General features: G+C 50.8%; 1 protein-coding gene across 3 annotated transcripts in view; it reads left to right on the top strand.

Moving 5' to 3' along the window:
- Nucleotides 1–10,657: 10,657 nt before the first annotated feature.
- The window catches only part of TSPAN18 (tetraspanin 18), a 199,161-nt gene continuing 182,724 nt past the window's right edge, over nucleotides 10,658–27,094 (top strand). For 2 of the 3 annotated variants that reach the window (XM_037838694.1, XM_037838696.1), the window contains exon 1: nucleotides 10,658–10,939. The gene's annotated coding sequence lies outside the window, so the exon portion shown is untranslated. Of the gene's footprint in view, nucleotides 10,940–24,980; nucleotides 25,056–27,094 lie in introns of all 3 variants that reach the window. The other variant, XM_037838697.1, reaches the window with a different exon arrangement.

The following is a 27,094-nucleotide window of genomic DNA, read 5'->3' as shown; positions in this document are numbered from 1 at the left end:
CAATATCTCCCTTTTGCCTGCTCAGCATGCATGGGCTGCCCCAAGCGAGGCTTTTCTCACATCTCTCTCCTCTGCCACCTTTAGGGCAGTGCAGGCTCTGGGACCAGACTCATGTGTCCAAGCCCCAGCTCTGCCACTTATGACCACTGTGACTTTGGGAAAGTTACTTAATTGCTCCGCACCTCAGTTTCCTCATCTGAAAACGGGAGTGAGAACAGTGCCTACCACTTAGGAATTAAATGAGCACATGCACATGAAGCACTTAGAAGAGTGCCTGGCAGCTGCGAGTGCTGAGTAAGTGTGTGCTCCCGTTGCCGCTCCAGCAGCAGTAGCGAAAGATCAGCAGGATTCCCGGTGCCTTCTGCTGTTCTCAGCACCTCAGTGGTCCTCGGACAGGGTCAGCTGCACAGAAACAAATCTCCCAAGGCCCTGCCCCTGCTCACTCAGAGAGTCCTTGTCCAAGGCTCTCATTCATTTCCCCAGAGTCTACGTTGCACCTGGCTTTGTGCTAGTGCAGGGAGATAGCGGAGGACAAAACAATGACCCCTGCCCTCAGTGAGCTTCCCTTCAAACATAAGTAAACGATTCAGAACCTTAAAAGATACCAGGTGCTGTGAAAAAGAGGGTAGGATAAGTGGGGCTAGGATTGCAGTTTTATGTGGCCAGGGGAGTCCTTGCTGCAACATTGATATTTAGGGGAAGATTTTAGAGACGAGGCAGTGAATCACAGAGCTGTCTGGAGGGAGAACATTCCAGGCAGAGGGAAGAGCGAGTGCAGAGGCCCTGGGGTGCAGCCACATCGGGCATGTTGGTGTTAGAGGAGTGGCGAGGGACCACTGTGGCTGAAGCAGATTAAGCAAGGTGGGGGGACTAGAAGGAGATGAAGTCAAGGCAGTGAGTGAGGGACAAGACCAGGCTGGGCCTGGTGGGTCATCAGCAGGGCTTTTACTCCAAGAAGCAATAAGGACACATGCAGGCTTGTTCCCTGGGTCAACATTCTGCCCTGGTTCTCAGAGGTCTCAGTGGGGAGAGGGTGCTCTGTGCGGACTGCCCAGTAGAAGCAAACTCCCCTGCAGATGATGGAGAGGAAGGGCCTGGATCCCAGGTCTTTGGCAAGCCTCAGGGTGGCTGGAGAAGGAGGGTCAGGGGTCTGCCTGAGCCATGACCTCATGGGCAATTCTAGCATACACCCAGGTGCTCCCTGAGCCCCTGGACCACCCCAGCCCTGCGACTTTCCCTTTAGACTTCCAAGCCCAATAGTGAGGATTGGAGCCTTCTGTGCTGGGCCTGGCCAAAGTTTCCTAGGAAACTCACTCTTTTCACGCCTTTGAGGAAGGAACTTCAGGCCCCTGTAGTTCGGCCTATGGTGGAGCAAGTATCCAAGGATGATGAGACGGTCTCCTCAGAGGAGACACAACCTGGGGCGCAGGTCCTGGATCTCTCCATCTTCAAAGACCACTACTGAAACTAAGCAGGTCTCCAGGAGCCCCCAGGAAGAGGATGAGAAAGGGAGAGGGAAAGAAGAGAAAATGGAGGTGTGATGGGTAGAGTGACTATAAAATTTATCATCCAAGCCTGGACAATTTTGAGCCCTCTTAGGGCTTAACTGATCCCTTGAGTTCTTGTTAGTTTCTTTGTTTTAGGGGGAAGAGGTTCCAGGCTATGGAAGGTGGGGTATGGGTGGTTCGGTTGGATTTCATCTGTAATAGTGCACTGTTACTCGCCTTGGCTTGGCCTCTTGGGAAGGGGGAGGAGTCACCAGGATTCCCACAGGTAGTCCTCGGGGGTCTTTCCCAGGCTCAGAATGTGAGGAGCTGCTGGGGCCACTTCTACATTTACGGGGCAGCTCACACCAAGTGTATCGCACTGCAGACAACCTTTGAGCTCCACAAAGAGGCACCACGGCATTATCTGCTGGAGATTTCTCTAGCACAGTTCCAGGAATGCAGTTGGCACTCCGAAATAATGCATTGGTGATTGAAACTGCCGACTTGAGGGATATAATCCAGAATGTGGAATGATATCTCTGAGAACAGGGCACTCAGTGGCATGGATAATCAAAGAATAAAGTTTTCTTGGCCAGGGAGGATATGCTACTTGATTTTTTTTCTCCTGTAGAGGACTTAACTTCCTAATTCTGTTTTGCTAAAGCTAATCGTTATCGATTATTCAATTCATTCCTTTGTTCGCTGGATATTTATCAGGCTTCTATGAGGTGCCAGGTTCTGTGACTTAAAAACTAGACGAGGCCGTTCCAAAGCGGCTGGCTCATACGCACTCAGGCACGAGCTGCCTACGGTCTGCTCTGTTGCAATCATCCGAAAGGACCCAAAGCCTTGTAGCAAAGGTCAGCCTCTTAGAAAAATGGAGCCAGTAAGCAAACATTCTGGGGGAGCTTTATGGAGTTAAGCTGTTTATGCTGGGGAAGCATTTCTAAAAACTGCACATGGGGCCTTTTATCCACCTTCTAATTGGCTCTGGCTCCTCTGTGACTAGGGATAAATCAGGCATAAGCCTGTCTCTGGGTTTATTAGAGGTTTACATATTTGGAATAAAAAGCAGACAGGAGAGGAAAAGGAAGAAAACCTGGGAAGACCGGAGAGACGAGGGTACCTGGGCTAATGGGCCGCTGCTGGTTCTGCTGCGAATCAGTGGGCAAGTGGTGAGCCTCTCCCTCACCCTGGCAAAATCACTCTTGGTAAACTGTAAAACAACCCTCTTAGTCCTCTCTTCTTGGAGTCCCCCTTCCCTGGCTTCCTTCGCAAGCTCTGGTACATTCTCCTTTGACAGAATGCTTACATGGAGGTCAGCAGGCTTTGCTGCAAAACAAGCAAAAACCAAAGAAAAGCTGATCGTTGTCCAATGCTTGTTAACTCCGGAACAATCTACGCTTCATATTTTTTTTGGTGGAAGGGTCTTGAGGGTCAGTTCACATGTTGGCACAGGGACTAGCTGTTCCCATTAAATGAGTCAGTCAAGATGTGAACATTAATTTGAGTAAATGAATCAGCCTCACTATGGAAAAAAAGAAGCCACTAAGCAGTGCGGATGTGTATCAACACACGCTCAAGCATGAACAAGTAGCATCTCACAAACATAGAGAAGCCTCGACATGTACCATCACCCCCCATGCACGATATACAAGCACGGACACATACCATCACCACACTCACAGATACAGAAATGCGCACAAGCATGGACGTGTACCATCTGACACACATGCACACACATACACACAAGCACAGACACGTGCCACCACACACATGTACACGCACACATACACAGACATGTACCATCTCACAGACATGCCTACACACGTACATTAGCCTGGACATGTATCACCACACCTGGACATGTACCATCACTGATGCACGCACATGGAATTACCATCACACACACACCTACAAGCATGAGGTTAGAAAATCACCATGGTTCCTTCCATCTCCAAGGCTCTGTGGGCTCCATGATGGGAACTAGGACCTCAGTGCGTGTAAGAGGGCTTGATTTTCTTCCTACAAGTCTAAGTTTTCCCATTTAACAGACTGGGAAGTTGCTGTAACAGGTTAAAGCTATTAGAGGCAGCAGATAATGTGGTTAAGAGCTTGGGTTCTGGAGCCAGATTGCCTGAGTTTGAATCTCACCTCTGTCACTCACTTAGCTGTGTGAACTTCATCAAATTACTTAGCCATGCAGTGCCTTAATTTGCTCTCTATGAAATGGGGATAGTAGTAGGTAATGCTTAGAGGGGCACCTGACGCATAGTGAGGGTTATATAATATTTGTTATGTAAATAAAACATTTGTGAGTCACTGGCCAAGCTGGAGAAAGTCTCCAGAGTTCTCTCCTTCTGGGCAGCCACTCTGAGACAGCAGACATAGAGCACAAGTGACAGTGGGTAATAGCATGGGGTAATTTCTTCTGAGCCTTGTCACCTTGAAGAATATGTTTCAGGGGTAGAGGCTAAGTAGGGGTGAAGAGAAAAGGAGAGGGAAGGAAGGGGACAGAAGAGAGGAAGAGAGGCTGGAGAGAGAGGGAGCAGGAGCCAGCCTGTGCAACCAGGGTAACAAGCAGGAGATGGGTCCCACCCCCTCGAGGGGCCTGTGCTGACACACGGCCCGGTCACCGCGACAGCCAGGTGCAGAGCTGTCCTCAAGCCTGGATGGAGATGGCCTGGCAGAGATCCAGTTTCCTCAGCCCTGCTCTCTACTGCTGACACCATCCAGAACATGGAGCAGACATCACAATGACAGGGGTGGACTGGCTTTCTCACCACTACACCCAGCTCGCATCTCCATGGTCACTTAGCTTCCTGGCTGGAGGGGTCCCATAGTCCAGCCACCCAATCTTTGTCTCAAATTCACAGCTCCTGCAATCAGAAGACCTGGGGCTCTTTTTTGGCTCTGCACCAGCTCTGCTGGGTGAGTCACTTTATGTCTCGGAACCTCACTTTGCTCATCTGTAAAATGGGAATGATTCTACTAACCAAAGTGTTTTGGGAAGAGAGAAAGAGATAATGGACATGAGATACTGGGAGTCAGGACACAGTACAGACTCTGGAAAATGGCTGCCTGGGGTTCGAACTCAGCTCTGCCACTCAGCATTCGGAATGACCTTAGGCAAGTTACTTAACCTCTCTGAGCTTCAGTTTCTCTCTGTGTGTAATGGGGACAATAATAGACCGTTCCTCACAGGATTGTTGAGAGGAATAAATGGAGGTACAGGGTTCAGCAACGTGGATGTTATTCAGTTACAGTTCTTGGCTTGTGGCCTTTATCGTTTGCCTCCCTTTAAGCACACAGTAGACTCTCAATGTATGCTCCGAGCATCAGTGAGACTGGGTCTGCTAGGAAAATAGATACAAAGGTCATTTCTTTAATACTGTGTGCCCTGTGCTAAGCACTTTACATGTGTTATTTCAGTTAAACTTCCAGTTCACAGAGGAGGAAATTGAACTTCAGGGAGGTTAAGCTATTTAAATGCCCAGGGTCATGGTGGGGCTGAGATTTTAGCTCAGGTCTAATCTGCTCCCAGAGTCCAATGGCCGCATCATTCTGATACTGCAAGGAAATTCATCTTAATCTTTGTTACTTCTGTGGCTGGAATTTTAGAGACCCAGATGAAGTATCCATTGCCTGGGGACAGGAGAGCCCTTGGCCATACACCTACCTCTGGAGCCTTGGGGAAGGGGGAACTCTTGGATGGTGCCTATAGTCCCTGGTTGACTGATAATGTGTATTTGTGTCCCCATTCCCTCTCCTTGGAAGTTGTTTGCGTCACCGAGCAGAAGGGCCAGATATTAGAGGCTCTCGGGATGGGGAGCAGGAGGGTGGGGACTGATAGTTCACAGAAGAGGGCATCTGCCAGCAACTGAGGCTTGGAGAGCAGAAAATGAGGTAAGAGGTTTGGCCCAAAGAGCGTTCACTTGGGAAGTACTGCCCAAACTCCCCTAAGCTATGGAATCAGCTTGCTGGCAGATCTTAGCTAGATCACCCCTGTTCCGCCCCTGGCTTAACCTCAGTGTTTTCATCTATAAAATGGGAGCACTGCTGCGTAAGGCAAATCTTACATAAAAACTTCTCTGATAGTGTCGATTGTTTCCCCATTAATCATCCTAATGGGGACAGAGACCATATGCATTCTTGGTTCTTATTCGGGTTTGGCTGTTTAGGTACGGAGCTGCACCTTCACAGGTGCAATGACGGAATGCATGACTAATACCAGGTGCCTCTGGAGGACCCTGGGTTCCAAACGTGTAATCTCAGCTGTCTACACGGATGATAAGGGTGACAAAAATATCTTACATATATTACATGCTCTCTGCAAAAGCCCCTTTGCAGATGTCCTGTCTTTCGTGTTAACAACCCTGGGGGATAGCTGTCATATTCCTTTATACATGGTAGGCTTATAGATGTTGGGCCACTTGGCCAGGGCCACTTGGTCAGGGCCACACAGCCAGAAAGGTAAATCCCAGGCCTGACCCCTGAATTTCTTCTGACCTTCTCCCTGCCCACAGCTCTCTCTCTCCCTGTGCTCATGGGCACATGTTTAATATGTACCTGAAAAGACAAAGGTACGAATCCCAGCTCTTTATTAGCTTGGGACTTTGGGCAAATGTCTCAACCTCTCTGAGTTCCCCCTTCCTTATGGGGATATTTGGAAGCTTAAGTGAGCTGGTGCCCTTAAGGCCTTATCACCATGTCTGGCAGACAGTAAGGCATTCATCATGTTAAAGATTAGGAGTCAAAAGCACAGAAAGGCAAAGTGTCTTGCCCAAGGACACAGCTGGTGAGCAAAGGAGCCAGGCTTTAAACCTGGGTCTGTGGAACTTCACAACCTGAGCTTCTACCCAAGTAAGCATTCCATAAATGGTATGACATTGTTATCGTTGTATCATTTACTCTCAACTAATAAAGACAGTGAAGGAGCAGGATGAAGGCTCTGCGGACTGCAGACCTGGCAGAATCTCCCCTTGCTATTCCTGGGGAGCTGCTTTCTGGAAAGTCCAGCCGCAAAGCGCCTGGAGGAAGCTCTGACCCTGGGCCCTTCCCAGCAGAGCCATCCAGACTCTCGCTCCTTTCCTGCAGAGGGGGGAGGAGGGGCGTGCGCACCATCCCTTCCTTTCCCAGCTCACAGCCAGCAGCATTCCTGGGGGTGGAGGAGACCTTGGTGGGCAGGCCCTTGGGCCTTGGGCTGAAAACACTCAGAAAGGCCCGTCCCACTTGTTGGGGGGAGAAAAAGAGAGAAAGTGGAGATCCCCAGGTCCTGCAGGGTCAAGAACATGTCCTTCAAACCTCCAACTGGGTCTCCTGGACTCACAAAGGGTGTTCCTAGGATTTGTGAATTTATTTATATGAAAATCTTTGCCAAGATAAACAAATTCAATCATGCTCAGTTGTTCATTTAATGAAGTGTCATTTTTTGGAAATGATTGCAAATTACATACAAAAAGACAATTCAGAGAAAAAAAATAGGGGAGCAATGATTAAATATTTAAAATGCAGACTGCTTAGGAAAAGCTAGGATGTAAGGTCAACCTGCCCCCTGGGGAAAGGCTCTGACTGCTCGAGCGTCGTCCAGCGAACCCACAAGCCACACAGCTCAGGTTCACCTTTATCGGGCACTTATATGCCAGGCACTGGGCCAAGGGCTTTTCCTGAAATTCTCACAGCCCCCCAGTAGCAGAGGGGTTATTACGATCCCCATTTCGGAAATGCATCCACTAAGGCTCAGAGAGTTTAAGTGACTGGCTCCAAGTGGCATAATAAGGGGTGGCCTCCAATATCCTACAGAGCATCCTGGGGAACTGGAGACGAACAAGGCAGGGCCCCAGCACTTGAGAAGCCACAGTCTAATCAACCATAACGTTACAAATGTTAGAAGTGAGAGCTCATCTCTTCCAGTGCTTTCAAACTTTTTTTTTTTTTTAAAGTGAAGGACACTTTTTCCTTGAAATCTGATGTGAGACACCATCATACAAAACAGATGCAAAGGGAACGTGCTCTGGCTGAAGCTGGAGGGAGATTTTCCTCTCTCTCCCACAGGCCTGAGGGCACCCTACGAGCAGGACCTCCCAGTGCAGTTTGAAACCTGCTGATCTTGCCCAAGTGCCTCATTTTACAGATGGGAGCACTGAGGCCAGAGAGGGGAAGGAATTGCCCGAGATCGCTAGGACTAGAATGCGGTCCTGTCCCAGGTTGGGGCTCTTGGCTCTGCATCCCGGATGAGTGCTCCCAGGAGCACCTGCCACACTCTGGCAGGTTTGGGGCTTTCAGGCCAATTCCAAGTTTTCTAGGTGCTGGAGGAAACAAAGTCTAAGAGCCCCTTCGAGAGAGGTGAATAATTTCAAAACCACCATCTCTACTAGACCACCATCTGTAAAGCAAGGTGATTGGATCACAATAAGTTCTGCATAAGGTTCCTTCTGGAATGAGCAAATGGGGCTTCTAGTACCTTCGAGGTCGGGCCACTTCTGGGTCTAAGCCCACCTAAACTCCAAGCGGTCAGCACTGGCCTTTCACTCCTTTCTCTCCCTCCTCTGGACTGCTGAACCTCATCCATGTCCCACCCCAGCATTTTCTCCCTTCCCCAGCCTCGACCCTCCCCAACCACCACCCTTTATGAAGCCTTCTCCTCCATTTCCTGACGAGCCACTTCTTTGGTTCCTTTCTTGTTTTCAGCAAAGCGCAAAAGGTATCTCCCAGGCCATCTGCTCAAGCCCTTGTTTTACAGACACCGAGATACTGAGGCCAGGGAAAGGGGTGACTTCCCTAAGATTACCCCACAATACCAAAGTTGGACTCTCCTTCGTAACCTGGATGACCAGAACTAAAATCTTGTATTTCCTAGCTTTTGACAAAAAGTACTTTGTTCCTGATACTCCTGAAATTGTGTTTCCCCAAACGTGGGACATCAGAATCTTCAAGGAGATTTTCATTCACTCAGGGCTGGACCTTCAGTACTGCTGACAGGCCTGCCGAGGAAAGGGAGTCCCTTTCCAGTTCTCTTTCAAGCCTTCTGTCTACACAGCAAGAGCCTCGGTTGCTGCCACCATCTTTAACACCTTTCTAGCCCTTGCTGATGTCCCTTTGCAAGAGATAGTGGGGCCTGGGGCTCTCATGTCCTCCCTCAGGCAGGGACATCTTGTTAAAATTTAACAACACTGTTTTATTTTCAATACATTTCTTTTTTACAGTTACCTCCTATTTATAGTAATGTGATGCTGATTCTCCATTTATGGTAATGATAGAACATTTCTTTTTAAAAAAACAAGCACATTTAAGTTTAAAAAAAAAAAACAGAAACAAAACAAGAGTTGATTTAAATGATGCTATTAAGCAGACGTCCCTATCTGCTGCACAGATAGGGCATAATTCTCCCTGGAACAGGGGAATGGCTGAGCTCTGGAGCATCTGACCTGGACTGGAGTTAGCTTCCCAGCTGGATGTCTGAGTTGGCTTGCCAGCCAGCCCTGGCTTCATCTCCCTGGCACTTTCTTCCCCTACTCCCTCCTACCGGTTTTCCCCCTCCTCCAAACCCTCAGAAGCTCCCTGTTTCTCAGTCTATCCACCCTCTGTCTTTTGCCTCCACCTCCCAAGCCCCTGCATCTTCGCTCTATGTTCATGCTTTTTGTTTTTAATTCTTTAAATTTATGTGGCGCCTTGTATCCAGTGAGGCTCACACAGCCAGCCCCTTCCACCAGCGCCAGCCTGGGGGGCTTCTCAGCACGTGGGGTCAGCCTCTTCCTCCAATCCTGTTTTGGCAGCTAAAGGGGTGAAGGTGGAGCCTGCAGCCCTTTCCTGGTCCTCATTTTACAGAAATCCTGCTATCAGAGATTTTCTTTCCTTGAGTTTAAGTGCTGCTTATGCTGGGTCCATAAAACCATCCATCCAAGGGCTTTTCCTCCCAGCCACACGAACCCTCTTTTAGCCCCTCCTCAACTTACCTGCAGATTCCATGAAATGGATGAAAAGGACAGACAACCCCAAAGTCCTTAGAGAGACTCTCCTTTTCCTGGAATGTGGACAAGGAAAGGCAGTGACTTCCTGCCCGTGGAAACTCTGCCCTGAGGCCTGATATCACCAATATTCATAACATTCATATCCGAGAAAGGAGGAGGCTCCTCTCCCATCTGTCACTCACTCAGTGCACATTACCTGTCCCAGGGGACCAAGGTGGGGGGGAGGGTGCTGCCTCGGAGCTTGTGCAGCGTTGAGTGAACTAGGGCATAGGGACTGGATGCGTGAGCTTCGGGTCTGGCACCTAAAAGTGAGCTGCCATGGAAGGGGAGTGGGCAACCAGAGCCCCTATCACCTGGGCAGTTAGTTACCAAGCACTTTCACTTGGGTTGTCAGCTTTGATCTGTTCTCCCATTTTTTCTGGGGCAGGGTGGGTAACTGTTCTGCAGAGGAGACTCAGAGGTTAAGGGTCTCAGTGATGTCAGACTGGGGAGGTGGTACGAAGATGAAAAGATAAGACCCCTTTTCTCCCTCCCCCCAAAACCTCCACTCCTGAGGTTGGAGACCCAGGACTGTGCAGCCAAGCCATTTGCTTCTGGCCTGGGGTCAGGCCCCTCCCCGCTGCAGCTCCAGCCAGTGTCTTCAGCTATCTGCAGTAGTCAAAAAACAGCTCTGGGAAGGCAAATCCCCCAGGCTTTCAACAGGTCCTCCCAGGACAGCTCCTCCGGGCCCTGGGAGCGGACGCCGAGGAGTGAGGTCTGCATGGAGGTGCGTCCCACCCCAGCCCTGTCCTCGGATCAAGGGGTGCAGCGTGAAAGTTTCCCTGGAATAAGTACTACGGCTCTACTGTGCCGCTCTCCGCACTCCCCAAACAGGAGTCTGAATTCAGACGAAGCGAGGCCCCCTGAGCAAAGTGGGGAGGCGGCAGGGGGTCTAGGAAGAGTAGAGGGTGGCCCCAGGGACCCCTCCTGCCCCACCAGGGCAAGGCCGGGATGCTGGACTGAAGGAGGAGACCGAGGCAGGGAGGAGGCGGGGGACAGCTTGCCGGAGGAGACGTGCCTTCACGGCGGCCGCCACGGCAGCAGCGGCGGCGGCGGCGGCTGGAGACTGAAGGGGAGGAGGTTTGGGGAGGGGGAGGGAGCCAGGGGGAGAGGGAGGGACGGAGCGCTGGCTGGGAGGTGGGGCCGGCGGGCGGGCGGCTGCAGCTGCTGCCGGCGTCTCGGGGGCTCCAGGCTGCGCGGCGGACTCAGCTTCGAGTGATCCACAGCCGAGCCGCGCGAGGCCGCCCGAGCCCGGCCCCGAGCCTGGGCCCCGAGCCCCGAGCCCCGAGCCCCGAGCGAGTGCCGCCGCCGCCGCCGCCGCCGCCGCCGCGAGGAAGGCAGCCGGCGCGGAGCAAGTTGCGAGCGCGCCTCTCCGCCCGGGGAAAGTTTCCCCCGCGGCCGCAGGCGGGAGTTGGTGCGGGGTCCGGCCGCCGCCGTTGGAAGGTAAGGGGGATCCACACCTCCCTGCCCTAGGTTCCCACTGTGCGCTTCGCCGCTGCGCCCCGGGGAACTTGGAGACGCAATGCGCTCTCCCCCTGGGAGACTGTTCGACACGGTGGGGGGCGGTGGAATGGAGGGGGGATCCCAGGACAGTCCCGGGGAAGCCCAGGAACCAAGTTCTACTCAAACTAGCGCGCGGGGGGTGGGGGTGGGGGGGTGGGATGGGGAGGGGAGACGTGTCCGCCAGGAATCTCTTCCCCGAATATGCCGTGGGCAAGGACTTTCTCCCAGGACAGGTGCAACACCTGCGAGGCGGAGGGCTCTGGGTGTCTGGGGGCGTCAGGAGAATGGCGTGGGGGTGGCAGGTGTGGTTTCAGGGTTCGGGGTCTCGGCGAGGACTGCGTACGGGGTGGGGGGAGTGCGTCACACTGCCCTGTCGGAAGGCAGGTGGGGACTCGGGGGGGGCGGATTTAGGAGTGGGGGCCGGTGCAGCGAGGACTGTTGAGCCTAGCAGGGGCCTTGAGGGCGGGCCACCTTCGGGCCCCTGGCAGCTGGGCGGGTAGGGTCGCCACGCTTTCCTCCGGAGCCTTCCTTACTCCCAGTAAGGTGTGCGCGGTTTGGGGGAACGGAGATTCCGTGGAGTGCTGTGTGGATCCGCAGCCCGGGCATGTCCGGATTTAGGGAGTCTAGTGGAGAGCGATGGGAGGGTCGTTCCGCCGGGGTGGGTTCGCGCCGGCTCTGGGTTCTGGCTGGATCGAGGTGCCTTGGCTCCCGCCAGGGGGCGCCTTTCCCCGGCCCTTTCACACTCGGGAAGGCGAGTCCTGACTCTTGGGAGTTAAATGCACCGAAACCCAGGACCAGCTACGGACCCAACAAAACACGCGGGTCCGCTGGTAGGAGGCCCCGTCCCCCCCAGCCGGACTGTGAGGCTGGGGTGTCCCAGTTCTAATTGCACCGTGTGTTGGAATGCTTTGTTCCCCTGAGGTGGTTTTTCGGGGAGGCGAAGGTGGTGGTGGGGGGCTGTCAGAGTAGGTGGCTGAGTACAAATTCACCCCCAGGAAAACGACAACAAATAAACTTTACACTGACAGCAAGTGATGTGGAGAAAGTGGGACATAGAATTAACTTTTTGAGGTTTCTTGGAGTTGATGAAACTCAAACCACTGAATGCATCCTTTTTGTAAAAGTTGCACCTTTGTTCCTTGGTTCTTGCTAAATCCTTACTTGGGGTGGGCAGGATGGATGTCTCCGGGTATATCCCTTCTTCTCGTCCCTGCTCTGGGCACCAGTAAACTGAAGCACAGGGTGGGGTGATGGGGGACCCCTAAAGACTTTAGCAGTCTAGGCTGAAGTGTTACATTTCTCATTAATTAGCAAAAGCCCCCACCCCACCCCAACCCCTGGAACTGGGGTCCATAGGCCACATACATCCAGTCGTTCCACAGTTATTGGTGGAAACCTGCTAGGTGGCCCCATTGTCGGAGCTCAGGGCCCCTGAGTGTTGAGTCTGGGTGTCTGCGCTGAGGCCTTGGGAAGCTGGTGTTTGTGAAGTCTTCCTGTCATCTTTGTCACGTGTGGGGCGTTTGACATGGAAGGGACGCTGGAGGGATTGTTGCCTCATCTTTCTCACTAGTTGCCTCTCTCCTTCCTCCCCACACCCCAAATGAGTACAAATGAGCAAATCAAAGAGCGCGCAGTGGTCTAGTTGATGCCAGAGGAAGTTGTCTTTCTCTTGCCTAAAAAATGTGTGCTCCTCCGATAGCCCCTTTCCCCACTCCCACTTCCTCAGAGGCCTCTTCAGAGGTGATGGAGACGGGGTGGTCCCCGAAAGGGAGGTGAGACTCTTGCAGTTCAGATTAGCTGCCAGATGTTTTTGTTGGATGCTACCGAAATGCTCTAGGACGAAGTTATCATACAAAAGATCAGCGTTGTTTTTATTTCAAATGGAATAGGAGGTGTAGAGAGGAGAAAGAATAAAGGGTGGAGAAAACCCACTGTCTCTGGAAGAGTCTTCGAGACATTCCATGGGCCAGAAAACAAAAGGAGTGTTTTGTTTTGATTTTAAACGACTCTTGTTTTTTTTTTTTTGCTGGGAGAAGCATGCTGGTGAACAGCCCTGCCCTCGGAACTTGTGTGTGTGCATGGGGATGTCCAGAAGGCTGGCAGCTCGTGTACGCTGGGTGTCCACTGCTCCTCTCTGCCCCCCCCCACCATGCAGCCCACCTGCCCCAAAGAAGAGAGGGCTTTGAGGTCTCTGAGGACTTCTAATGCCAGTGTTTGGACTTCACGTATCCTGTGTGGACTCAGATTTCTCCCAGGCAAACTCTGAGATCTCTGATTTCAGCAAATTTCAAGTCTTGGGCATTCTGTCTCCTTGTTCCCCCACTGTCCCCATATCCCTTGAAATGGCCGGCCCTCGGGATGTTGCTGAAACGGCAGAGTATAAATGAAGCTCCAGGACACTTTCTAGAAGCAGAAGTTAGTTTGGAGTTGGCGTTAGGACATCTGGGCTTGACTCCAGGAAGGGATCTCCCCCTTTTAAAAAAAGTTCACGTTAGCCTGGAAATAGCTCCCTAAGTTACTGAATGAGATTGCAATGGTCTTGGGGGAGGGTTGGAGACAGGGTGCTGGGCAGGGACAGGTATGAGGAGTTCCAGGGCACTGATTATGGCAGTGCTTTGTGTGAGGGAGACAGCAGATTTGAAATCCAAATCTTCAGGGCTAGGGTGGGTCACTTCCCTTCTCCAACCTGCTATCTCAGTCTGTGAAATGAGAGTTGGCCCAGGAGATGCTGAGGGACCTGGCAACTTAAAATCAGGAGAATCTAAGTGTCTAAGGCACTGGCACTGCCCACGGGCCCCTGAACTCCCACCCAGAGGAGGGCACCCCACCCGGCTGTCTTGCCCCAGCCCCACCACTCTCCTACACAGAAAACTCCTGCCATGAGCCAACGGGTGCATTAAAAAAGCCATGACTGGCATCCTTTTTCAGCTTGTCTTTCAGTGGGGACCAAATGCACGGTGGTTTTGGGTAGAGAAGGTTATGTTGATGGCCAGTTCTGGCTGAGAGCCCCACATATGTCTGCAAACTCCTAAGTTGCCCTTCTTTCGCTGACCCCGCTCCCTCCCCTTCCCTAGGGAGAGCCAAGGTCAGTGGCCAGGCTGCTCGTTTTAGGGACCCTCCACCCCCACCCCTGCACTGCCTTTCCAGAGGGCTGCTCCTCTGGCCTAGTTCATCAGCCATTGAGAAAGAAAATCAGGAACATTTGTTTGCACTCAGCTGGGATGCAACAACAAGAGGGGGGCCTTGGAAATGGGCACTTTGGTCCCCCGGAGCAGATGACGCCGTGGATGGGGTGTTTCTGCAACCTGATGCCATTGTACAAATGTACCAGCTTGGGCTCCTCCTGCTGCCCTGGCTGGCGCTTTGGACCCACATCTGAGCTCAGATCCGAGGGGAGGCTGGGGGGAGATAATGAAACACTTTTTCAAAAGAGAAGAAAAGTGAGATGATGAGCCACAGGGCGTGCAGCTGCCAAAGCAGGCGTTTCATTCTGGCACATTATTTTAAGGTCCAACCCTTGCCCCTTGTCACTAACCCAAGATTCTGGTTCTATTGGTGAATTAAGCAACTTGGAGATGAGCAAAAACATGTTCACTGGTCGTGTGCATTGCATATATGTGTGCATGTGTGCTTGTGTATGTGCTGAGAGGCAGCAGGAGGGCGTGGACAGGTCACTGAAACAGAAGTTAGGAGACTTGTGTTCTAGTCTGGGTCCTGTTAAATGGAGCTATGTGGACTAGAGTGAGTCACTGCCCCTCTCTGAGCCTCAGTTTCCCTTTTTCTTTTGAGGTTGAGCTGCATGGTGGTAGGACTGCCTGGGTACAAATGTTGGCTTTACACTGCTTATCAGCTGTGTGACCTTTGGCGAATCACCCTCTGGTGCCTCAGTTTCTTGGTCTGTAAAGTGAGACTAATAAATAATTCCTCATTGGGTTATTGTGAATAGTCAATGAGATGAAATCTGTAAAGCACTTAGCACTGTACCATGGTACATAGTAAGTGCTCAACAAATGTCCAATTTCACCTTTGTCATTATTACTATTATTATGAAAAGGAATAGACCAGCTTTAACCTTTTCCAGCTCTGATATTCTGGAACACAGGGTGTGTGTGTGTGTGTGTGTGTGTGTGTGTGTGTGTGTGAGTGAGAGAGAGAGAGAGAGAGAGAGAGAGAGAGAGAGGAGAGGGAGAGAGAAGAGGGAATCTGCTGCTTTGAGGTGAGAGGACAGATGAGGGTGAATAAAACAAGTTGCTCTTTTGGTTTTTTCTTCCCTTCCCTGCTTCATTGAGAGAATCCTCCTGAGTTAAAGTCTTATGATTATTCTCATGGTAGACCCATCTCCATGGCAGGATGCCCACTTTGACGTCACTGAAAAAATCCTGGTTTCTGGCACTTGAGGGATGATATTTCATCAGCTAGTATTTGCCCATCCTTTCCCATCCACCCTTTGTTTCCTACACTTAACGAGAGTACAAAGACCATATGTGTAGATAATGAGTTTGAGCTGATAAACAATCCCCAGGTCCACCCGTCTTTCTAGAAGACACTTTTGGTTTTAAAATAAACAACCTGGTTCCTCTGTTACATTGCATTAAGTCTGGGCGGCTGGGCTTCCCCTTTTCTGTTCTGCCCTTTGGTCTGTTGCAGGGTCGTGGGCTGGGCTGGGTCTGTGGTCTAAGATTTTGGGTTTTTTCAGTGGTCCTGTCTATGGCAGCCTCTTCCAGCTCCTTGGGAGGGAACCATGACCAGACTGTTCCCCTGTCTTGTCTCCCTCCAGCAAGGCCATGAGTGACCCCAGGGTGGTCATCACGGTGGCCGACAACTAAGGAGTGCCCACGTGGGCCAAGAGCTAGACAACTCTTCCACCTATAGGGCTGGTTCAGGTGTTACCCACATTTTACAGATTAGAAAGTAAGGCTCAGAAAAAGTTGAGAGTACGTGCTGGGGCTGGGATTTGATCCTAGGTGATGTCACTACCAATCCTGGGCTCTAAATCACTATGTGATATCTCATCTTCCCTGTTCCTCTTGTATCAAAACCTCCTGTGACCCCCAAAGTCCCAGGAAAGATGGCCCTGAGCATCAGTCAGTCTCCCTCTTTTCCACTTTTGATCATTGCCCAGGCTTCGGGTGCCTTATGAGATTCCCTGTTTCCATCCTGCATTGCTTTCTCAGCCCTGCTGGGGACATGAGGGGTAAGAGTTTTTTTGGGCATGGCTGTGTGCAGGAGGGGAATGATTTCATGAAGTGACAAAAGGTTGTAATGGAAAGAGGATGCATGCTGGAGTCACAGATCTGAATCGGAATCTTGTTTCTGCCACTTCCTGGCTGTGTTGCCTTAATTGCCTTATCTGTGAAAATCAGAATAATAGCAACCATGACACTGTTAAGCTAAGTAGCACTAGCTGAGACAGCAGATGACCCCCCCAAGTCTTAGTGGCTTAACAGTTTGCTCATATTCCCTGTCTAACGTGGGTCTCTGCTACTCACAGTTATTCAGGGACCCAGGCTGATGGTGATTCCAACATGCTTTTAGCCGCAGCTTCTGGAATCTGTGGCCTCCAAAATTGTTGCAGGAGAGGAAGGAAGAGATGGAGAAAGCACACTAACTCTTAACTGCTTCGGCCTGGAAATGAAACATGCCACTTCAGCTCCGCTCCATTGGTCAGAACTAGTAATGCTGGCCCCAAACCAGCTGCAAAGGGAGGCTGGAGAATGTAAAGAAGCACTGTTAAGCTAAGTAGCACTAGCTGAGACAGCAGATGACCCCCCAAGTCTTAGTGCTATTTGAAGAGCACTTACTCTTTCTGCATCTGTATTTATCTAATAAAGTTCTTTGAGGATTAATTGAGAAGATGCATTTAAAGCTCCTAGCATAGACCTAGTATGTAGTTGGTCCATAAAACACGGAAGCTTTCTCTAATAATGCCTAATGTGTATTACTCTTTATAGATTACAGATTGTGTATATGGAAATTACTTCATTTGAGCCTCTTGACGGCCGTCTGAGATAGACCAGGTGGACAGACCATGTTGTGATCGTAACACACTGGAAGGAGGGCGGTTCAGAGAAGTCTAGCCACTGGGAAATGAGCATACAGTTTGCTGTTGAGCTTTCTGAAATTTACTGCTGTGAGCTTACTGAAGTTTACTGCTCCGAGAACTTTTCCCAGAATTCTTTCCAGCATCTCCCGGAACGTACCTCCGTCCCTGTCTCCCGCCCCCATTCCCTAATGGTGTGGTGCTTCCATATTCATCGTTCATTGTGTTTGCTGGGGAGGGGAGATTATCTAGAAGGTGCAGGGGAGGGGGGCATGAGGTGAGAGAAGCCATAGCTTTACATATTCCTAGTGAAAGCTGTAGGAATCTGGGCCCCACATACACTGCTTTGCAAACTGCTGTGCATTTGAGCTTTGGGGTATCCCCCAGATGACTCATGGGGTTACCTGTGGTTCCGGCCCCACCTATGCAGCACTTTGCTGACCCTCCGCTTCCTTGTGGGATCAGGCAGGGAAGGAGAGGGAGCTTTATGAGGCTTTCCCATCCCATTTTCCTGGGGACAGTAACACGTCAGGCCTGGGTTCGAATCCAAACTCCTATCCTTAGCACTCATTCATCCCTCTGAGCCTCAGTTTTCTTCTCTGCAAAATGGGGGTGGTGGTGGTCGATATAGGAATGGTGAGAGGCTACGCAAGTGCCCAGCACGCAGTAGGTGCCAAATGCTTGCTCATCTCTCCTTTCCCACTTGAGTAAGAAGGAAGAGCTGCCTTCTGGAGGGAGCAGGGTCTGGGGAGAGGTTAGGTGCAGGCCGACACACCTGCTCCTAACTCCTGCCTCTTGGATGGAGAGGGAGTGGGTCCCCCCTCCCCCCAGCAGCAGCAGCCTCAGGGCTGGGCTCTCACATTAAAACAAATAAGGTTTTCCTTGGAAACAGGAGCAGAGTTTGGAGCCCTGGCTCTTGGACCTAGGCCTGTCTTCTCCTGTCTCATTACCACCTGGAGCGGGGGTCTGCTGGGCGAGGCCCCCGCCATCCCTGCTCGCTCTTGCTGTTGCCTCTTGGCTGGGACAGATTGCAGTGCGCTCTCGCTGGCCAAGTGTGGCTGAGCCTCGTGGGTGAGCGCCCCCGCCACCTGGTACCCGACATTTAGAGCTCCTTCCAGCAGTGCAGGCCCAGTGTGCTCATCAGCCATCGCGTTTCAGCCGCCGAGGAATGAGGCATTTCTCCAGGCAAAATGGAACTGCTCTGGGACAGTTGGGGGGGGGGGGGGGGCGCGGATTAGCTGCTCTCTTGGAAGCACCCCACAGGGACTAGCTGAGGGAGCTGGACACAAGGAGTGGTGGGGCCTTTAGGGGAGGAAGGACTCACTCCCCAAGGCAGGATGCTGTGGTGATCCACTCCCCATCTGGACCTAGTGGACACATGTTCTTGGTGGCACTGAAGAGAATGGCCTTCTAGGAAAGCTGCCTCCAAGAAGTAAGGGAGACATGCTGATATGTTGGGCCCCCTGGGGTCCCTCAACATGCCTCATTCACTCCTGCCCCCAGACCTCAGCTTCTGCAGCCCCTCCCATCTGGAGCCCAGGGCAGGGGCTTCCGAGCTCCTTGGCAAGTACTACTCATTTCCTCCTCAACAGCATCAGAAGCCCTAAAATAGGGATCCAGCCTATTTTACAACTGAGGAAACCAAGGCAAAGAGGTTAAGGCATTTGCCCAAGTTCACACAAACTAAGTGATCCGTGAGTCAATCTCTACATTTCAATTTTCTCATCGATAAAGTGGAGATTTACACGCACCTCCAATTTACTAGGCGTCAAAGGAGGGAAAAGCCTGCAGCAAAACTCACTTTGTAACCAGCTAAGCCTTTGCCAGATGCTGTTACTCCTTTTGATCCCTCCTAATGGGCCTGGAAGGGTCTGGGGGTTTCCTCTGGCCTCAAGAAAGAAATACCAAGATGGAGATCAAATGTTTTCTAGAAGCAATGACTTGAAGTGACTGAATGAAAGGTGTGAAAGGGGCCGTCTGCATACTTTCAACTGGACTTTCTGGAACTGCCAGCCCTCCCCCTGTCCCCTGGCTGAGATGAATTGTTCTTTCCTTGTATTTACCCTGGCTTCGCCTTTAGCGCCTTCAGTACCGGAAGCTGCTGTGCGTTTTGCAAGTTGGGCTCTTCTCCCCGGGGGCAGTGTCTGGGCGTCTCTGCAGTGGGAGGGGGGCCTCGTGGGGCTCAGGAACTGATTTTCAGCTCCAGAGTCTGTCCCTGAGAGAGGACCAGGACAGAGTTGGCTAGAGGGTTCAGATATGCAGCCTTGTGTCCATGCAAGGAAAGCAGAGGAGGCAGCATGTCCTTGAGAGTTAGGAGTGCAGCTTCTGAGCACAACTGCTTGGTTCAAATCCCAGTTCAGCTACTTAGGCATTGCATGGCTCTTGGCAAATTAACTTTTCTGTGCCTCCACTTTCTCTCATAGGGTTTTGGGAAGACTACATGGGATTCAAATGCATAAGTGTATCTCTTAGGATGGAATGCGGCATATCAGAAGTATTCAATGAATGTTACAATTATTATAAGTATTTTATTTATTGTCTGCTATCCCCCAATAGAATGAGGGCAGAGACCCTTTTTGTTCTTCATGAAACATGCAAGGTGTAGCTCAGTGCCTGGGGTTTAATAGATGTTCAATACTTATGTGCTGAATGAATGAATGAATTCTTAGAAATAGCTTCTTTGGGATCCTTGAGTTCTGTTTCACATCCTTCCTTGCTTTGCACCAAGGCACTACCCATAAACCCTTCTTTGTGGGGCCTCTGGGGATACCATGGCAACAGACCAAACGGGGAGCCCTAGGGCACCATGAAAGCATGCAAGAAAGGCACTTCACATAGTTTGGGTTTGGAGGATGAGGACAAGCCAAGGAAGGGGGCCTGGAAGAGTGTCATTACCACAGGGAACAGAATGTGTGGAAGATATCTAAGCCCAGTAGAGAGATCCAGATTCAGTGTGGGGGCTTCTTCCTGACTTATGGGCCAACCAGATGACATGGTCCATCAGAGACACTTCCCCCACACTTTTGACACACCAAACAGAGGCCCATCCTTATTCAGTATAATCACCCAACAGGTGCATCTCGCTTTAGGCAGCCCAGATCTATAGACATGCCAGCTGGTTTAGAGGGTCATCATTCAATAGGCAGACCCCTTAACTTTTAATTCCTGTCGCTCCCTGCTACCTTAAAAATAAAATCTGATTTTCAGAAGTTCAGTGTACATGCTTTGTTAGGGAAAACATCTGTTTGGTAATGTGATCGTGTTTTAAGCCACCTGGCTTAAAACCCTTCAGTGGATATTCAGTTTGAGTTTGAAATGCTTTCAGGTGGCCTCTGCCCTCTCCCTGAACCAAGCGTGAGTCCCTCTGCTGCAGCCCACCTGCCATCTTATTTCCTTCTCTTGCCCCCAAACATGGGGCCGCTGGATGTACTCTTCCTCCCCACTCTGGAATGCTTCTCCCTGCTTCTCTAGCTCCCCAACTCCTCCTCATCCTTTGGATCCCAGCACCTGCATCACCTCCTCCGGGAAGCCCTCCCTGACCCACAAATGAGACAAATTCCCCACTCGTTGGCTCTTGATTGCTCCACGAAATCCTTCTTAACGGTGTTTTGTCACAGTTGGGAGAGTGTATATTTGTTTGTGTGATTAGCATCCATCTCCCTTGTGCTGATTTGAATGTATTATGTCCCCCAGAAAAAGCCATATTCTTTGATGCAATCTTGTGGAGCAGACATTTTAGTGCTGATTAGATTGGAATTCTTTGAGTGTTTCCATGGAGATGTGCCCCATCCAACTGTGGGTGATGACTCTGATTGGATAATTTCCATGGAGGTTTTACCCCACCCATTCAGGGTGGGTCTAAATTAAATCACTGGAGCCATATAAATGAGCTGACAAGCAAGGAACTCAGTGCAGCTGAGAGTGACATTTTGAAAAGGAGCTATAGCCAAGAGGGACACTGAAGAAGGCACAGGAGCTGCAGATGAGAGACAGTTTGAAGATGGCCGTTGAAAGCAGGCTCTTGCTCCAGAGAAGCTAAGAGAGGACAAACAACCCAAGAGCAACTAAGGGTGACATTTTTGAGGAGCTGAAACCTAGAGAGGAACGTCCTGGGAGAAAGCCATTTTGAAACTCGAACTCTGGAGCAGACGCCAGCCACGTGCCTTCCCAGCTAACAGAGGTTTTCCAGACACCATTGGCCATCCTCCAGTAAAGGTACCCGATTGCTGATGTGTTACCTTGGACACTTTATGGCCTTAAGACTGTAACTGTGTAACCAAATAAACCCCCCTTTAATAAAAGCCAATCCATCTCTGGTGTTTTGCATTCCGGCAGCATTAGCAAACTAGAACACCCCCCACTCTAGTGTAAGCCCCAGAGGGCAGGGGCCCTGCTGTCTTTGCTTCTCCCTGTATCCCAGAGACCCAGCTAGTGCCAGGAGTTTGCAGGTCCTTTTCTTTCCTTCCTTCTGTCTCCTCCTCTGCAGACCAGGCATTTTCAGGTTGTTTGGGGATAGTGATCACAGCTAACATACACCGTCACTTGCTGTGTGCCAGGCACTTGTGTGTCTGATCTCGTGCAGTTAGAATGGCTGACAGCGTGGACTCTGGCTCCCCCTGGTTTGATTCCCAGCTTTCCCCCTTACTGGCTCCACTACCTCGGGCACATTACTCGACCTTTCTGGGCATCATTTTCTTGACTATAAAATGGGACTAAAAATAATTCCCAATTTACTGAGTTGTTGTGAGGATTAAATGAATTAATTCACATCAAGTGCAATACCTGTAAGTATTTAATGAGTATTAATTGTCATTATTAATCCTTAACATCCCTTCTAATTCAGGACTCTGATTATCCCTATTTTATGACTGAGGAAACTGAGGCACAGAAAGGTTTAGTCACTTGTCGAAGATCACACAGCTGATAAGCAGAGGTGTAGAAATGTAAACCCAGAGAGTCTGAACCCCAGGCCCACACTGTAGAATTAGATGGTCTAGATTCCGGCTCCATTACTCTGTGGGACACCAGGGTCCTCTGGATTGGAGCTGGTTTGTTATCCTGGGAGGAAATCAGGATCCAGGTATCTCAGAGGCCTCTCACCTGGCCCTCTGCTCCCTTCCAGCCCTCCTTCGTTCCTTATTCATTGGCAGCTGCTGAACCTGGAAGGGAATTGGAACTTCCCTCCTGCTGCACCTGGGCTGCGAGGAAGGCAGACGCCACCATGGTGGGGAAGGAACTGAAGGGGTCTCAAGAAGTGAGGAAGTTTTTTTTTCCCCAAGAGAAAAACTTCATAGTTTTCTTTTTTTTTTTTTTCTGAAGAGGGTATCAGTGACTCATTGAAAATTATGTTTTACTGGTGAAAGGCTTAAGAAAAAAATCAGAGTAAATGTGTAGGAGCCTATGTAAATAGAACAAAAGCAGATTCAATGGAAAATGACTCCCACTCTTCCCCTAGTCCCCTGGCTCAGGGATAACCAGTGCTACCAGCTTCTTACCTCTCCTGGGTGGTTCTGCCGCAAGTGAGCACTTGCATGCGTGTATTGCCTTCTTTCTCCTATACCATCCAGCCATAAGACTCTGCAGCTTGCTTTTTTTTCACTTGGTCTATATTAGCATATATACCTTGTTTTGGTTGAGTGTCTACAAAAGCAGACCCTGAGCAAGGATTTGGGTCCAAATAGTTTATATATGTGGTTGATTCCAGGGAGCACTGTGAGGATGTGGGCATGGGAATTATTTTTTGTCCCATTTTATAGGAAAGGAGGAGAGCCATAAAGAAAAGGTGTGCTAATTAATGAGCAGCTTACTGGAACAGGGGACAAATGGGACTTATTCCCCTGGGGGCCCTCTGAGCCACTCTGTAGAGCACACCTCAGGACCATCCCAACCAGCGCTGATGAAACTGGGAAGTTTGTTCATCAGCTCATTGGTTGAGGGTTGTTTTTGGGGGCATCAGCTTCCGGGTGCTTCCAGCCTGCTGTGTGGAATGGGCTGAGTGCTGTCCTGCAGCCAGGGGGGCAAGAGACTAAAAGGGGTGGGGGGCTATCAGAGTGAACAGAACTGCCCCAAAAACTATCGGGAATCTCCAGGTAGGCCAGGGGATATGGGAGAGGAATACCTCACATGTCTCTTCTTATCCTTTTTGGTGATGGATGGATGTATCATATTTCACTGTCTGGACGGCCATGATGGGTTTGCCTGGTTTCCTAGCCATAGACGGAAATGTTTTTCTTGTGCACACCCTTTTCTGATGCTCCATGAAGCACATAATATGTGGCGACTTCCCTCTGTGCAGTGGCCGGCTGGGTCAGTGGCTATTCTCTCTCTCTCAGTTGCTGGGCCTTCTCCAGCTGCCTCCTGCCCCCTGCCCCGTCCCCACTTGGTCCATGCAGGTGTCATCTTGGCTCTCTCATCCCATCGAGTCCAGGGGCCTGGGCTAGGCAGCGTCTGGGAACGAGCCATTGGGGCCCTTTTGTGGAGGACTGTGAGGAGGAGGCTGAGGGTCAAGACAAAGGGCAATTTCCACCCCCTTTCAGTGTGAGATGGCGTCATTGGTTGGTAGATCAAAGGGTTCTTTGCTGTTGTTTTATTTTGCTTTCTAGAGACTTCTTGCTGGGGGAGCAGGCTGCGGAGCCAAGGCAAACAGAGCCAAGCTCTGTGCCTGCTTGTCCTGCAGGAGGACAGGGCCGAGTGGGGTGGTGAGCAGGGCCCTGGTGCTGCTGAGGGGCTAGGGCTGGGACCACAGGTGGGCACTTTCCCTGAGAGCCCCTTCCCTCATTCCCACCTCTCTGAGTCCAGAAACCAGTGGAGATGCTGGGGCTGAGCTCAGAGCCTGATGGGTCTCCAGGAGGACTAGGAGGCCTGGGAATGTGGATTAGCATGGAATTGAGGGAGCTGTGGTGGGGAGGCCAGAAAGCTGGGCAGCCTAGAACCAGCCTGTGAATCACCAGGCCCCACTGTTTCTCAATTGATGTGATGGAGAGAGCACTGGACTGGGAGTCCAGAGAATCAGAACCAAGTCCTGGTCTAGCTCTAATGCACTCTTATTTCCCCAATGGACTTCTGATTTCTCATCCCCACAGTGGAGGCTGCTGTGTCTCCTGTCCCCTGGAGAAAAGCGCTCAGGAAGCTGAGGCGTGGTTGTTGATGGAAGTGCTGGTGTTGTTTAAATAAATTAAGAGCGAAAGAGGAAAATCCATCAGCTAGCATTATTTTCAATAGCTGAAATGATATGCATAACATTTCCTCCCTTTCAGTTGATAATTTTCCCTTCTCAAAGTAGTTTGAAGAAAGTGTCTGATGATTTGACACACAATGGGCTCAAATAAAAATATTCTTTTAGAAAGCGGTTGCTATGTAATTGAATTTAAATAATGGGCAATTTTTGTTTCCAAGTAGTCCAACCACTCACAAAGGACTATTCAATCCTGTTTGAGAAGTTTGCATGTGTGTTTGTGTAGGTGTGCAAAAATAAAATAAAAAGACCCCACTAATAGAGTCTTTCTGGCAAAGTAATAAATATGATAATAAAATGAAATCAGTTTGCATGTATAAGTTCATGAAAGTCATCTAGTAAGAAATATAACCACCCATTCCATTGAGCATGGGATTAAAATTGGGTACCTTGCTAAAAGGAGGAGTTCCGAAGGCAACTGTTGAGTCCAGGAAGCTCCGAAGTTCCGAAGGCAACTGTTGAGGGGCAGGAAGCAAGGGAGGAGAATTTGGCTTCTGGAGTTCCTCAGATCTGGGTTCAAATCTTGGCTCCGCTACTGCTACTCACCAACCGCTTGACCTTTGGCAGATTATTTATCCAGTCCAAGCCTCAGCTTCCTTATCTGGGAAAAGGGGACAGCAAAATGGGGTCAGGTGCTTAGCCGGGTGCTGAGTGAGCCTGGGAGCAACCTGCCACATGGGCTTAATCTCCTTCCCTTTTCTTTCCAGAAGTCCAGCAGGGCTTGTCCACACCCCTCCACAGCCGAACACATTATCTCCTTTCATGCTCAACCATTGATTTGGGTGAGTTTTTTTTGTTTTTGTTTTTTTCCCATTTTACAGAGTCACAGAATTCTGGACACAGAATTCTGGAAATCACTCAGGAGGTGGAAAGCGGTATGGAAAACTGGAAGGATTTGTCTTGAGCATCGTAAGGCCTGGCCCTTTCCATTGTAAGGGAATTTTTGCCTGTAAGTCCTTTCAAATACAGGAATGGGTTCCTGGTATTGCTTCTTGTAGCATTCATTCATTCTTTCATTTGTTCTTTCATTGTGTGCCCTAGACTTTTACTGAAGATTTGAGGCTGCTGGTGGTGCATTCAGAGGGTGATTACATCACCACCCAGCCCAGCACATAATTTAGAATTAAACATTCGCATTTTCTCTTCTTAAAAGCCCTTGGGCCAAACCCAACACCAGGAAGCCCCTCCCAGGTCCCTGCCTCTGGCTGGGCCCTCACTCCCACTCCTCTTGTCTCTCAAGCGTCTCAGGCCCATCCCTCCTCCCTCTGAAGCCCTCTGAGTTTATTTAGCAGCGTGTTCTGCTCTCTTAATCTCACCTGGAGGCCCCCTGCTCCCTGCGTGGCCACTCCGGCCTGTACTGTCCACACACAGAGCTATGGAGGAGATGGCCGGGCCTCCCTAACGCACAAACACTTTCCCTTCCCAAGACCTTTCCTTACTGCTCCTGTCAGGGGTCGGGGGCTGAGGGCAACCAGGGGGCCAGGCAGGCCGGGGCCTCCTGGGGCAGCACCTGTGCTGGACCTGCAGAAGGATGGTCTCACAGGGCCCTGGCACCAGATCCCACAGTCTGCTTGATGCTGCCCAATTCCCTGGACCTGACCTAGCCTTGGTACTGGGGTGGGGGTGGGGAGTGTCCTTAAAAAACAGTGTCCTTAAGAGCCCTCCTGCAGGAAGCCGCAGATTCTCTTCCTCTCTCACCTCTGTATTCTCGTCTCTCCTGTTGGTTCACAGGGGCTGTGAACGGAAGTAGCATTCCCTGCCCTGCCCCTGGCAGAATTTGGGAGCTGGTAATGGGTGTATGGCACACGCCTGCACTTGCACAGGTTCCAGCCGGGCCCTGAACCCAGGCCTGACGGTGTCACCAAGGGCCATGTTGGAAATAAGTGATGCTGAAGGCGGAGGACAACCGTGGCTTTGGGGTGAGGAGGAACAGGAGCTGGTGAAGGCCCTTTGCGGCCAGTTCAGTGGGTGATGGGAAGGGAGCTGTGTGGTGCAGTGGGTAGAGCTGGAGCCTGGGGTCAGGCCACCATGGGTGGGTGCATCTCGGCCCTGCCACTTTCTGGTTGCGTGACCTTGGGCAGGTTAAGCCGTGGGGCTCCCCTTCCCTCACCTGTGATCCTAGATACCAGCAGTGTCCACCTCACGGGTAGTTGGAAGATGAAGTGGCTGAGCTGGTGCAGCACTGAGCCCAGAGCCTGCGAGGGCTCCTCTGTGGGGCAGCCGGGCCTCACTGTCAGCAGCTGAGTCCCCAGGAGTCTGGGGAGAGGGGAGAGCTGCACCTTCTGGACACATGCATTCCTGGAGCTAGGAACTCCCCACAGTTTGAGCTGCCCTTGTGCCCCTTTTCCATTCTCCTTCTCTGTTTTGTCACCTCTGGGAGCAGCAGGGAGCCTCCAAAACCCTGCAGCCTCTCTGGACCCTGCCTCCACTTCCGGGACCTGAGGGGTGTGTGGGATGTCTTACTCTGCTCCAGGCGGAAGCCCCAAAGCTCCGTACAAGGAAGAGGCTTTGGAGAGGAAGATAAAGCTGGCTCCTAGGGAGGAAATGCCATTGGAACACAATCCGTGGGCCCAGTTTCAGGCACATTTTGCTAATAATGGCCTCAAAAAGGGCAGATTTACAGATGTCCGGGGACTTTTGGATTTTTTTTTTTTTAAGCTTTTATTTATTTATATTTTTTAAAAATTTCCAGCATTTGTGAGGAGAATAGAATAAGGAGCCATCTGGCCTGGCTGAGGGGAGAAAATGAGATTGCTTGGTTTTCGTTTGCGGCGAAATGCACTGTGAGTTTTTCTACAAATGTTAATAGAGACAGAGAGTG

The sequence above is a fragment of the Choloepus didactylus genome, chromosome 6 (assembly GCF_015220235.1).
Source record: "Choloepus didactylus isolate mChoDid1 chromosome 6, mChoDid1.pri, whole genome shotgun sequence".
NCBI classification, from domain to species: domain Eukaryota; kingdom Metazoa; phylum Chordata; class Mammalia; order Pilosa; family Megalonychidae; genus Choloepus; species Choloepus didactylus.
Note: the sequence above shows the minus strand (reverse complement) of the source record. Positions and strands in the feature narration are given on the sequence as shown.